General features: G+C 41.1%; 1 protein-coding gene across 1 annotated transcript in view; it reads right to left on the bottom strand.

Moving 5' to 3' along the window:
- The window catches only part of Mctp1 (multiple C2 and transmembrane domain containing 1), a 570389-nt gene that overhangs the window by 514073 nt on the left and 42749 nt on the right, over positions 1 to 13567 (bottom strand). The window lies entirely within an intron of this gene.

The raw sequence follows: 13567 nt of genomic DNA, 5'->3' as shown, positions 1-13567 counted from the left end.
ACACACACACACACACACACACACACACACACACACACACACACACACACTGTTTATCTGGCTCCTAAAAGTCAAATACACAAAATGGATGTGGCATTCATGTTTGAATCCTTTGTTCAATCCATGCTCCACCATCAGCCTTAGAGATACCAACCTCAGGCACATGCCAAACAATTCCAGTGCAAACTTCACTGATGTCCCCAAGGTGGGAAAAGAAATGTGAGTGGGTCCTGGGCCTTTGAAGACTCTCTTACCTAACCACACTGATCCTGCCATATTCTTAGGTCAGACTCTAGGCATTCCAGAAAATCCCAACACCAGGCAGGAGAGGTCCACTTAGAAGCTGTTAGTCAGAGAAGTTCAAAAGACTCCCCAAACATTACAGACTACTGCTGTTGTCCTTGGTTCCTTCCCAGAGGTTGAAAGGAAGTTCCTGTTTCTGGAGACACTGGGCACTTCAGACACAGGACATGGAGCATCTGAGCTGGATAGACCAAAAGCATCCTCCCATGGTATCCAAAGTTGCAACCCAAGCTTTCAAGGGAGGGAGGCAACCAACAGCACAACTTGGCCATGCTTCTCATGAACCTCGGCAATGACAAGCATGTCACAATAACTTAACCCTAACAATAGAAGCAGTCCTAGCATGGCAGTAACCCACAGTTCCCTTATTGGATTTAAGCTCAGCTCTGCGAGAGGGACAGCATACCTGATAATGGAGACACAACCAACTGTTTGGGACTCATGAGATCATGGATCTCAGAGGAGAGCAAACAGTTCCCAACTCTTCCATGACTGTGCTTCAGCTCCTGCCTCGACTTCCTGTGATGATGGACTATGATGTAAGCAAAAAGAGAAAGAAAAATCCCTTACTCCTCAAGTGGTATGTCTTAGGGCTTCTATTTTTGTGATAAAACACAGTGACACACCACTTTACTAAACAGAAATAATTCCTAACTAAAATCTAAATGTCTATCTTCATACTAACAGATATATGTAGCTCTCACTCCTCAGCAGAGGTCATTTTAGAAAACTATAAGTGATAAATGTACAGAACAAGTGGCTGTGTGTTGCCAGCCCTGACTAATCCAGCTACAATACAACTCCTACACCTATGGCTCAGGGGACATTGTAGAAGGGGCAGAAAGCTGAGAGCAAGAGTACCAGAATATCTGCTGTAAGTGTGCATCTTCTAGAATTCACAGGGAAGTTACATCCATGAAGTCTCAATAACATGGTTACCTACACAGTACCTGAACAAGGATGACACTAACAGGCATGCTAATGTGGAAGGGGAAAATCTTGTGGGACTCTAATCCTAGGTCAAGAACTATGAGTAACTAGTAGTGCTAAGAGTGGGAGAGGAGTCTCCAGTTAGTTACTGGATACAAAGTGGTAATCCCTGAAATCATATACATACAAGTCATGTTATATGTACTGAGCAGATCTTATTTCTATATTGACACGAGAAGGCCAGAGGCCATGAATACATGAGAGAACAAGGTAAGGTAACATGGAAGGCATTGGAGGGAGAAAACATTTTAATTTGAAATATTCCTTCATTATTTGAGCTTTAAAAATACCTTCCCCCTCCCACCCCATCCCCGAAACAATTTCTCTGTGTAGGCCTGGCTGTTCAGAACTCACTTTGTAGACCAGGCTGACCTTGAACTCACAGAGATCTGCCTGCCTCAGCCTCCCAAGTGCAGGACTAAACATGTGCCCCAGTGAAGCCAGGCTTAAAGTGGCCTCTTACTTAAGCCATTTTTAGTATCACTAGATGGATCCTAAGAGTTCTTGCAGTCTGGGCCAGGACTTCCGATATATTGTCTACTCGCAAACCTTTCAACCCAGAAGATGTTTCCTCAACTCCAGTTATACACACTTGTACAATAGATATGTGGATCAAAAATTTACTGATAACAAATAAAAACGTACTTTAAACCAGTTACTTGATATACATAATTTCACCATTGATTAAAGATGAAAGTGAATTTGCATGCTAATGGGGATGCTTCTTTTTGCACAAAAAAATTAAATCTTGGCTGTATATTTGATACTGTAGAATGTAGAGTACCTTCAACATTTTTCAGGGGTCACCAATACTTTGATTATAACCATCCATTGCTGAGAACATCACTCACATGAATGTGTAGCACTAAATAAACAAAGCCTGATTAGAAATTGTGAAAATTTTATCCTAATACACTAAGCCAAAGTTCATTTAACAATTTTGTATGAAGCTCAAAGCAGCAACTCAAGGAAAAAAATTTTAAATCAAATATTCTGACACAATTCAATCCAAAGATACACTAATTATGTATTTACATGCTGAGCAATGATTACAGAAGAGTGTTTTTAAAAATCTTGGTTTTCCACAATTAAAACATTATGCTTTTATACTTTGCATATACATTAAAAACTCCAATTCATAATATAAAATATTCTCAAATCTGAATGGAGACATTTCAGATAGGTTTTCTTGGCATTGTGTAACCATCTGCAAGTGTGTGTGTGTGTGTGTGTGTGTGTATGAGTGTGTGTGTGTATGAGTGTGTGTGTGTGTGTTATGTGCTCATAACAAGGCTACAGTGAGGTTGCATAATTCTACAAGGGTTAGCACTGTCAAAGACACTCTGTACTCATTATGTATTTGTTTTTTAATTAATTTTTGGGTTTTGTGTGTTCAGAATCCTTTCACTCTTGCCAATTTTTTCACAATCCCCACATACAGTTCCAGGATTTTAACTAACAGTTTTAGAACCATGGTCTAAGTCACTTTCCATTAGTTAACATCCCCACCCCAAGCCAGGCGTGGTGGCACAAGACTGTAATCGCAGCAGTGAGGAGGTAAAGGCAGGCAGATCTTTGTGAGTTCGAGGACAGCCTGGTCTACAAAGCAAGTCCAGGATAGTCAAGGCTACACAAAAAAAGCCTTGTCTTGAAAAACAAACGAACAAACAAACAAACAAACAAAAATCCCCCAAAGTTCCTTCTTTCTCTTTCCGAGATTAATATAATTACAACACTTCTCCCTTCCCTTTTCTCCTTCCAAATCCTTTCATATACCTTTCCCATTCTCCTTCAGCTCCTTAGCCTCTTTTTTTCACTAATTGTTATTACATGAATATATGCACATACATAGCTATTCCCAAATATAACTTGTTAAGTTTGTACGGTGTTACTTGTACATGTTTTCACTGCTGATTGTTTGGCACTGGAGAACTGATTGGTGTGCTCTTCCCTGGGGAAGACCACCTCTCTTTCTCCTCATTCCCTTTTGTGGTAGTTATCTCTGGTACCTCACTCATTTTAGCCTGTCCCTTGAGCCTGAATACCCAAAGATGTGTTCTCAGGATTGACAAAGTAGCATTCTATCAGGCTGAAAATAAAGATTCCAGTCATATCCATGGCACAGACTGCCTGCCATTTCTCAGTCCCCAAACATTTACCCAAACCAACAAACACCATAACAAAGATTAGACTAACAATCTTCCTGAACATCTGCTGAGAGTAGCTGCAAAATGGGCCATTATGGACATGGGATGGACTCACACTCCCTGGAGCTTACCCAGAAGATAACAACTATGGTCAGATAACCTTGATGTGGGCAGAAAGAACTGTTCTTGCTCCTCTGGCCATGGCTAGCCCCATAGCTAACTCCCTTGAGTGGTCTCTGCCTTCTTGGAAAGCCTTTGCTGAAGGTTGTGGTTGTTTTTCAATAGTAAGAAACCATCTCTGAAAGGGAGAAGTGCTCCACTGTATTTGCTGGCAAATTCAAGTAGAATTCAAGAGAGAAAACATTAAATGTTAAGCTCATAAAAAACGTCTACTAGTTTCTTTGATTCATTAATAAAGTATTATGAGAAGATTAGTAATTATAACACTCAGTATCACCTTTTGAAAAGTGCAGTTTGCTGTTCCAAGGCTTTCTTCTGTTTTGCTTTAGGAAATGATGGGTTATATGAGGTTGGGGGAAAGGTTTACAATGGGCAACATCCCTTGACAGGCTCACTGAAAGACAGCCTACAAATACAGAACTTGACTTGAGAAATTCACCCTGGGCCAGAGCCTTGTTCTCAAGCTGCTGTTTCAGAGCCCCAACCTATGCTCTTCTTGGTGATGCTGCAGTAATCAGAAAAGCATGGCTGACATACAGATTTGAATGCTCACACTGGTATTGTGAGTGCATTTTTCTCCAGAAAATGATGTGAGAAAGCATAAATTACAAACAAGGATTGTGAAAGAAGCATAAAATCAAAACAAGGGAAATCCACTGGTGACAGAAAATTTTCAGAGGGAACAGCAGGTATCACATATGAGGACTTCACAGGAACTGTAGTTTGCACACCAACTTCTGGAGATTCCTCATCGAGGCCCTCTGGAGCATCTTTCGCAGGTTCAATCCTAACAACATGCAGGTGCGAGTCTGAGCAATCTTCTTTTCTGACTACCATGTTATTTATTGTTAAAGATGTTGATCCTTATGTTAGTTTATACTGACTGTGTACTAAATCATAAGCCAGATGAAGCAGATAACTGAATTGCTGCTACATTCCTAGGCATTTTTACAGTTCCATGTCCCTGCTTTTACGTTGGTTTTATGCTTTCACAACAGATCTAACAGCGTTTTCCCATATGCTTCAGAAACATAAAACTTTGATGCTATCCCTGAGTGTTTCCTAAACATCACAAAAGTTATACAGATGAGGTAAGTCTGTCACTTCCATCTGAATTCCTTTTGCTTAATTGATATTTCACTGCCATCCTTCAAGCTTTTGGCCCAAAACACATATAACATGTCCAGGAAAGAAAAGTACTGTCACATCCTAGAGCACAGCATGTGACAGAAATCCTGGAGCTGTCATGGACACTAGTCTCCTGGCATGATATCTGTTAGTCCTTAGAATATCTCTGTACTCACTCTTGTTAATCATTTTCACAAAACTGTGTTAGTTAGGGCTCCTATTGCTGTGGTGAAATATTGTGGGCAAAAGCAACTATGGGAGGAAAGGGTTGATTTCAGTCACAGTTCCATATAACAACTTATCACCAAAAAGTGTCAGGGCGGGAACCTGAGGCAGGCACTGATGCAGAGGCCATGAAGGGTGCTCCTTACTGCTTTGCTCCTCATGGCTTGCTCAGCCTGATTTGTTTATAGAACTCAGGACCAGCAGCCCAAGAATGGCACCACCCACAATGGGGTGGACCCTTCTCCCTTAAATCACTAGTGAAGAATGTGCCCCACAGGCTTATCTACAACCCGATCTTATAGAGGTATTTTCTCAATTGTGGCCTCCTCCTCCCTGACAACTCTAGCTTGTGTCAAGCTGACATAAAACCAGCCAGTACACTATCATAAAATACCTCAGATAATTAACTTGAGAAAAGGAAAGGTTTGTTTAGGCTCATAGTGTTGGAACTTCTGAACCATGACTGATTGGCCATTGCTTTGGACCCATGGAAAGATAGTTATCATGGCAAGAGCGCATGACAGAGAAAAGACTTTTCCCTCATTAAGGGAGAAAAGTAAAACAGCAAGCTTTAACATTAATTAAATATAATTAATGACTTTACTTAGGAAATACTAGGTTATATGGGGATAAGAAAACATAAGAAATTTCCTCTGATCTGAGACCACAGAGTGAAACTGATCTAAGAATTTCTGATTTTGTAAAGCTACTTGCCCCTCCTTCTTCTGAGGGGCATATGTCTGTCTGTTCTCCCTTGAGACATGACCACCACCAATGTCCACTTAGACATCAGATCCTGTTTGTTAGAGATAAGATTGCCTCCATAAAAACCTGTAAGTTTCAACATCTTTAAAACATGAAGAGCCCTGAGAAAAACCTCCTTGGGGACAGAGTTAAAATGACCACCCTAAGCAAGATCATGATAATGCCTAATGCTACATAAACCATGAAATATTTCTGATGAGGGCTGCGCCTCTTTGGTTGGGCTTCCTGCAGGCTATGCAGTGTCTCGGTTTCCTAGATTTGCGAGCTTTCCTCTGTGCTGGGGTGGGCTTCAGTGACAGCTGTCTTTTCTGCTCCTGTAACTAACTCCTCACCCATATCCAGTAAGTAACCCCATTAGCTAACACGTTGAACTTTGACCCGTATGTTGGCCTGTCATTGGTTTCCTATCTGGGGTGTTTGCTCGGGGCTCCTTGAGAATAATGTCACATAATCCCAACTACTTTCCCCACCCCTGGATGCCTCACATCTCTAAACCTGGTCAGTCGACTGCTGTACCATACTGTTAGCAGGAGGCACAAGTATTCAAGTACATACAGGTACATCAACATCCGAGGAAAAGCCTTGTCCAGCAATCTCAGTCCCTTCGTTTTCTTGGGGAGAAGCACTGCTCTTGGTGACTTTACATGCAGCAGTGACTGAAGTTTACGTCTTTGAGGGCATTCATGAAGAGCGCTATGGGAACCATACACCTGGGCACCGTGCCGTCTCAGAGGAGGAGAAGTATCTTGGTCTCAAAGTCCCACTACTGTGTATGTGAAAAATTTAGTCCTGAAAAGAGACATCTGAAAGCCCATTGAGCCCTCCAGTGGTAAAGTTATGAAAATGTAACGATGAATATCCAGGCACCCTGAAAAGCTAAACTTGGATGAAAACTAGAAAAGTCTTCTCAAATTTACTCACTGTTCTTTAAGATCCATTTATTTTCGCATTTAGAGATTTTAATATGGAGTTTAGCTAAATGTGGTGTCCTAAGACATGGCTGGTGGCTACAGTTCTGACTACATACATTATTGGAACTGTGAAAAATAAATATAAAATTTAAACAATAGACCTTTCTGGATTCAGTCTGCAATAAATTCAGACTGAATTATCATCCCAAGACTAGCAGTTTGGGCTTTAAAAGGCTCACTGGTTCTTCTTCTTACATTCTGCCCTCTTCAAGTACAGATTCTTGACGGGGTTGTCTCCTGCCTTTACAGGCGAGGTACAAGGAGGAAAATCAACAGAGCCGCGAGACTCTGCAATTGCGGGGATGTAGACTGAAGGGGGGGGAGGTCAGGAAAGAGCTCTTTTGTAGAGAGTGTGGTATTTATGACACGCGGGAAGGAGAAGAGCAATGCACAGAGCAGTTTAGCATGCGTGGAGACCTGAGCTGATGTGAAGCCACCTAGGCTGTGAGCTCACCATGGCCAGGGAAGCCTGGGAGCTTCTGCTGGCTTGTGGAACACTGCCCAGGCTAGCGTGGCCTCTCTGATATCACACCCACGCACTCACCTACCCATGCTCCCTCAGCCTCCTCCAAGCACACCCCTAGTGGCCAGACCCATTGTTCTTGTTCTTCCTGCTCCACAAACAGCTTCTTAGACACCAGAATTGCCCAGTCTTCGTGTCTTTGTCCCTGTGCTGCAATTCCTTTGTTTCTCAAGAAGCCTATTTGTCTACTGACTGATAGCTTAAAATCCTTCCCCTAGCCCTGGCATTCTCCACACTCCTTACCATGTTTTCCCCACACCACCTCTCCCAAAGCATGCTCACCCCCTAACTCTGTGGCTGTTCTCCACCATTTTTTCCTAGGCCCATCATTTATCCACGTCTGTCTCCCCCAGATTTGCCTGAGCACACCTGACACATGGTCCAGCTTTAGCCCTGGCTGCATGCTCCGAGCCCAACCCCTTGAAACTCAGTAGTGTACAGGTGAACATCATCTCACTTTTCCACAAGCCTCTCATGTATCTACTTGCACCACAGTTCACTCCAGGAACCTTAGGGATGTCTTACACTCCCTTTCTCCCTTCACATCCAATCAGCATCAATATTACTAACTTTGAAACAGTTCGAGTCTCCTTATTTCTTCACTATTCCAGTAGCTTCTGGATACTCTATTCTGTTACACGTGGCATCCATACTGCTGCCATTCAGCTTGAGCAGCCACGTCTCCCTAAATCTACTCAAAAGAGAGCCCTAAACACTGCCTGTGGCTCCTACTATGATGTACCCACAGTGAAGGACTAAAGCCTAGCACTGTGAGCTGAGGAACCGTTTCTCACCTACATTGATTTTGGTCAGGGTGTTTCATCGCAGCAACAAAAACACCATAACAAGACTCTTCCTTCACATGCCCCTGAGATCCTCTGTTGCCCTCTGTGTAGTGGAACCAAGATCTAAAGTTTACATGAAACCACGCTATGACTGAACTTGATTTTAATAAGTGGATTGATGGACTGTAAACATAACTGTGAGGCTTTGGCCTCTGTGTCAGTGTAAAATCGTTGTCCTCTTTGATTTTAAAAAATACTTTTACATATTTTCACTGGACTTTTCTGTGGCCACCCTGCTGCAAGGCTGCTCTCCCAAGGCCCGGTCACTGCTGATGGACTGGCTCAGCCTCTGCAGCACCTGACTTTTCCTAATGCTTTCTTCCTCACAGGTGGAGATGGTTTATCAACCTGAAGTGAGGGGAGCATTCATAGAAACTGTTATTATTGTGCAATGTCCCCCGAGGAAGAGCCTCTATCCTATGACAGTGTATTTTATCAACTCAGCTGTAGTCTTCCTTAATACTGTACATGTTTCTGCTGTGTAACATTTATAACTTTATAATCACATTTATCAAAGCATACGATGGTCTTCATAAAGTTGCCTACTGAAAATGTCATCGCTAATATGTTTACTACGTGTCCATCTATTCCTTTTATACTTAAACATTTTGGAATTCAGCACACAAGATGAAAACATAAGGTTTTGGTATGACACCTAACTAGCATATGCAAGGTCCTGGATTCAATCCCAGCAGCATGCAAAAAGGTGAATATTTAAACAATTGCAAAATGTAAAATATGGACAGCTTTATAGTTATACCTCAAGGAAGAATTTTAAGTATAATAGCATCACCCTTCAGTTTTTAACTTACCAATTCTGGTAAACTTCATTAAAATATGTATTAATATAAGCTGCTGTTCCATGTTCTATCATGACTTATGAGATCTGGCTCTACCAGTAAAAGAAAACTTTAATTAGCCATCCATATTCAATTTATTACCAGCCTTCACACTTAATAAGTAGTACGACCATGGAACCTGTGCCTAACGCATTGGCATCAGGCACAGCAGGAAGAAAGGTTCCTGCGCCACAACATGACAGCTACCCTGTCCAAATGTGGTATTTGTAGCCTTTCGTTCTTGTCTCCGAACTGAGGATAATAGCATTATTTTTAGGGCCTAAAGAAGTCTGTAGAGACAGATAACTGTGCAACTGACTTTTTCATTTACCGACACTATAGCAATCTGAGGAACACAGAGGACTGGAGAGTATACAAAACCTCAAGGCCGGAAGTTTTAAAACGAGTCTAGGTGCTGTCTCCTATCAGGCCACCTCCACAACCCAGGGTCACCACAATCGAGCCTCTAATAATGATTTCAAGCCAATATTTCAGGGCATCTCAAAAACCACCATTTGCACATTAGACAAGAAGCAAGTTCATGATGTGTGCATTTTAATCTGCTCTGAACTTTCCCTTACAACACAAAGTCCTTCTCAACATCTACTATTCTCCTTCAATTTAAATTCTGAAGGAAACGGAAATCCTTCTGTTTTAGTAGCTGTACATTTCCACCTAGACAGCAAATTACATTCTGTTTCTACCTGGAAGCAACAGCCATCACACACCTACAATGCTGCCTTATAGAAATGAGTCATTTCCTTTTCTGAGGAAGCCGTAAAGTACAACTCTACAAAGCAAAGCGGTCTGAAAAGCTTGGAAGTTACACTTACCAAAGGAGGAAACTCTCAACTCCTGTCTCTCACTGAGTGAAAATAGGAGAGAAAATAAAAATACAAACTGAGTATAAGATGTGAAGAGCACAGACACCTCCATGAATCAAACCGCCTACGCAAAGGCTGCAAGGGAGACAGCAGTCCCCAGAGAAAAGCCATCCCCATTTCATTCAAATGCAGCTGCCCTGGCACATTTAAAATTCACAAACATGAGGCAAATTTTACCTAAGCAATGAACAGATTTATCTTCAAACCCTAAAAGCTAGTTTTTCCTAATTTATTATGTTATTCTTCACCTTTTTCTTCATTGTCATTCCCCACATATTTCAGGTGAAGTGTTACTTAGAAGAACAAAGAGAAACGGCCATGCAAGCGCCAGTCTTCGAGACTTAGCTGGCATTTTGGAGATGCAGTGGTGTGGTCATGACTAGATGGTGGTTTTCTCTGGGCCTCCCTGACCTCTGGCTCTTATAGTCTTTTTGTCCCCTCCTCTGAGATGGATTTCCTACACTCTCATTTGCCCCTGCAGGCCCAAATCTGATTAGGCCTGAAATCAAGAGAGGGTGCCTTCAAATGAGTGTATGTAGAGCCACAGATCCAGGGTCCCTCTGTGCTAGCAGACAGATGTCAGATCCCTCCCACCCACACCCCCACGGTGGGCAACATAAGGGTCTGTGGGACAGCATTCTCAACATTGAAGGCTCTGTTCTGTGGGTCTACCAGTGGAGTCCAGGCAACCAAATTCTGGAGCCCAGACAGATATGAATGGCAGAAGGACAGTACAACAGGCCTGTAATCCACTGAGGTATTAGGAGAAGCTGTGCATGCTCATTGCACCCTTGAACAGCTCCAACACCCCTTCCTGCACCTAAGCTCCACCATTCAAGGCTTCTACATCCTCTAGCACCCTGTCTGTCAAGGCACAATTCCACACACACTCCCACACCTGCACACATGCTCCTGCAACCTTCCTCCCTTAGCTACAGCTGAAACACCAACATCCACTCTCAAACCGATGGACCTCTCTCATCTTCCTGAAGAGTACTCCAGACACCAGAGACAGACAGACCCAATGTGAAAAACAGACTCCTGGGACAAACACTGATAAGCAGATGGCTAGAGAACGGCATAAGAACGCATCCAACAAAAAGCAAGACATTATGGCTTCACCAGCAACCCCCAAAACCAATGGATAGTCTAATTCATTGTAAACACAGGAAAATGATCTCAAATCAATGCTTATCCAGTTATTAGAGGCACATAAAGAGGAAATGAACAAAGCTCTGAAAGAAATATAGGCAAAAACAGTGAAACAAAAAGAGGCACATGAAGAGAAACAAGTAGAGGCATATAGAGAGGAAATGAACAAAAAAATAAGAGGACATAATGGAAAGACAGGAATCCACATTCAAACAGATGAAGGAAATGGTACAAGACATTAAAAAAGAATTAGAATCAATAAAGAAACAGAGAAAACCCTGAAGCTGGGGCCACAAAGGTAAGCATCACCAACAGAATACAAGAGATGGAAGAGAGAATCTTAGGCACTGAAAATACAATTGCAGAAATTGCTACATCTCTCAAAGTAAATTACTTTTACTAATTGGAAAAGTTCCAAACATAAAACCTCCAAGAAATCAAGGTTGCCATGAAAAGATGAAATCTAAGAATAATAGGAATAGACGAAAAAGAAGATGCCAGGCTACAAGGTCCAGAAAATATTTTCAGAAAAATCACAGAAGAAAATTTTCCCAATTTAAAACAAGAGATGTACATTAACATACAAAAGGCTTACAGAACACCAAATAGACTAGACCAGAAAAGAAACTCCTCACACTGCATACTAGTCAAAACACTAAATCTATAGAACAAACAAAAAAATATTAAAAGATGCAAGAGAAACAAGCCAAGTAACATATAAAGGTAGAACTTTTATAATCACAACAGACTTCTCAACAGAAACTATGAAAGCCAGAAAAGCCTGGGCAGATGTCATGCAGACACTAAGAGAGCACAGATGCCAACCCAGACTATTATACCCAGCAAAGTTTTCAATCAACGTAGATGAAGAAAACAAAATACTCCAGGACAAAACTAAATATCTACACAGCAACTCAGACCTCCAGAAGATACTAGAAGGAAAACTCCAATCCAATGACATCAACTACACCCAAGAAAACACAGGATATAGTACTAGACAACAAAAAAATTAAAAGAAAACAAACATAGAAACACAGTAACACCACAAACTCCAGAATAAAAGAAACTAACAGTCATTAGTCATTATTATCTACCCACACCAACAGACTCAACTCTCCAATAAAAACACACAGACTAACAGAATTGTTGCAGAAACAGGATCCACCATTCTGCTGCAACCAAGAAACACACCTCTGCAGCAAAGATAAACACTGGAAAAATGGGCTGAAAAAATGTTTTTCAAGCAAATGGACCCAGAAAACAAGCTGGGGTAGCTATCCTAATATCTAATAAAATAGGCTTTCAACCAAAATTAATCAAAAGAGATGAGGAGGGGCACTTCATTCTCATCAAAGGAAAAATCCACCAGGAGAACATCACAGTCCTGAACATCTATGCCCAAATACAAGAGCACCTACATTTGTAAATAAAACATTACTAAGATGAAAATTCATAGTGCTAAGTGCCTACAGAAAGAAGTTGGAGACATCTCATACAAGCAACTTAACTTCTAGGGCACACCTAAAAGCCCTGGAAAACAAAAGAAGCAGACACACCCAAGAGGAGTAGACATTTGGAAATAATCAAATTCAGAGCTGAAATCAATAAATTAGAAACAAATAAAACAATTCAAAGAATCAATGAAACCAAGAACTGGTTCTTTGAGAAAATCAACAAGATAGACAAACCCTTAGCCAAACTAACTAAAAGGCAAAGAAAAAAAAAAAACAAAACTCCAAATCAGCAAAATCAGAAACAAAAGGGGGACATAACAACAGACACTGAGGAAATCCAAACAATCATCAGGTCTTACTACAAAAGCCTATATGCCACAAAATTTGAAAATCTAAATGAAATGGACAATTTTCTTGATAGATTTCATTTACCAAAATTAAATTAAGAGCAGGTAAATAGATTAAATAGTCCTATGTCCCCCCAATGAAAAATAGAAGCAGTCATCAAAAGTCTCCATTCCAAAAAAAGTCCAGGGCCAGATGGTTTCAGCATAGAATTCTACCACACCTTCAAAGAAGAGCTAACTCTAATTCTCTTGAAACTATTCCACAAAACAGAAACAGAAGGAACATTACCAAATCATTCTATGAAGCCACAGTCATCTTGATACCTAAACCACACAAAGACCACCCCCCAAAAAAGAGAGCTTCAGACCTATCTCTTTTATGAACACTAATGCAAAAATGCTCAATAAAATCCTTGCAAACTGAATCCAAGAACACATCAAAAATATCCACCATGACCAAGTAGGCTTCATCCCAGGCATGCAAGGATGGTTCAACATACGGAAATCCATCAATGTAATCCATCATATAAAGAAACTGAACAAGAAAAACCACATGATCATCTCCTTAGATGCCGAAAAAACATTTGACAAAGTCCAATGCTCATCCGTGTTTAGTCTTGAAGAGATCAGGGATACAAGGCACATACCTAATCATTGTAAAGGCAATATATAGCAAGCCTATGCCCAACATCAAAAATGGAGATGAAACTTAAAGCAAATGGAGAGAAAACTAAATGGAGAGAAACTTAAAGCAACCACACTGAAATCAGGGACAAGGCAAGGCTGCCCACTCTCTCCTTACCTTTTCAACATA

The sequence above is a fragment of the Psammomys obesus genome, unplaced genomic scaffold (genome assembly GCF_907164565.1).
Source record: "Psammomys obesus unplaced genomic scaffold, mPsaObe1.curated_primary_1811, whole genome shotgun sequence".
Taxonomy (NCBI): domain Eukaryota; kingdom Metazoa; phylum Chordata; class Mammalia; order Rodentia; family Muridae; genus Psammomys; species Psammomys obesus.
Note: the sequence above shows the minus strand (reverse complement) of the source record. Positions and strands in the feature narration are given on the sequence as shown.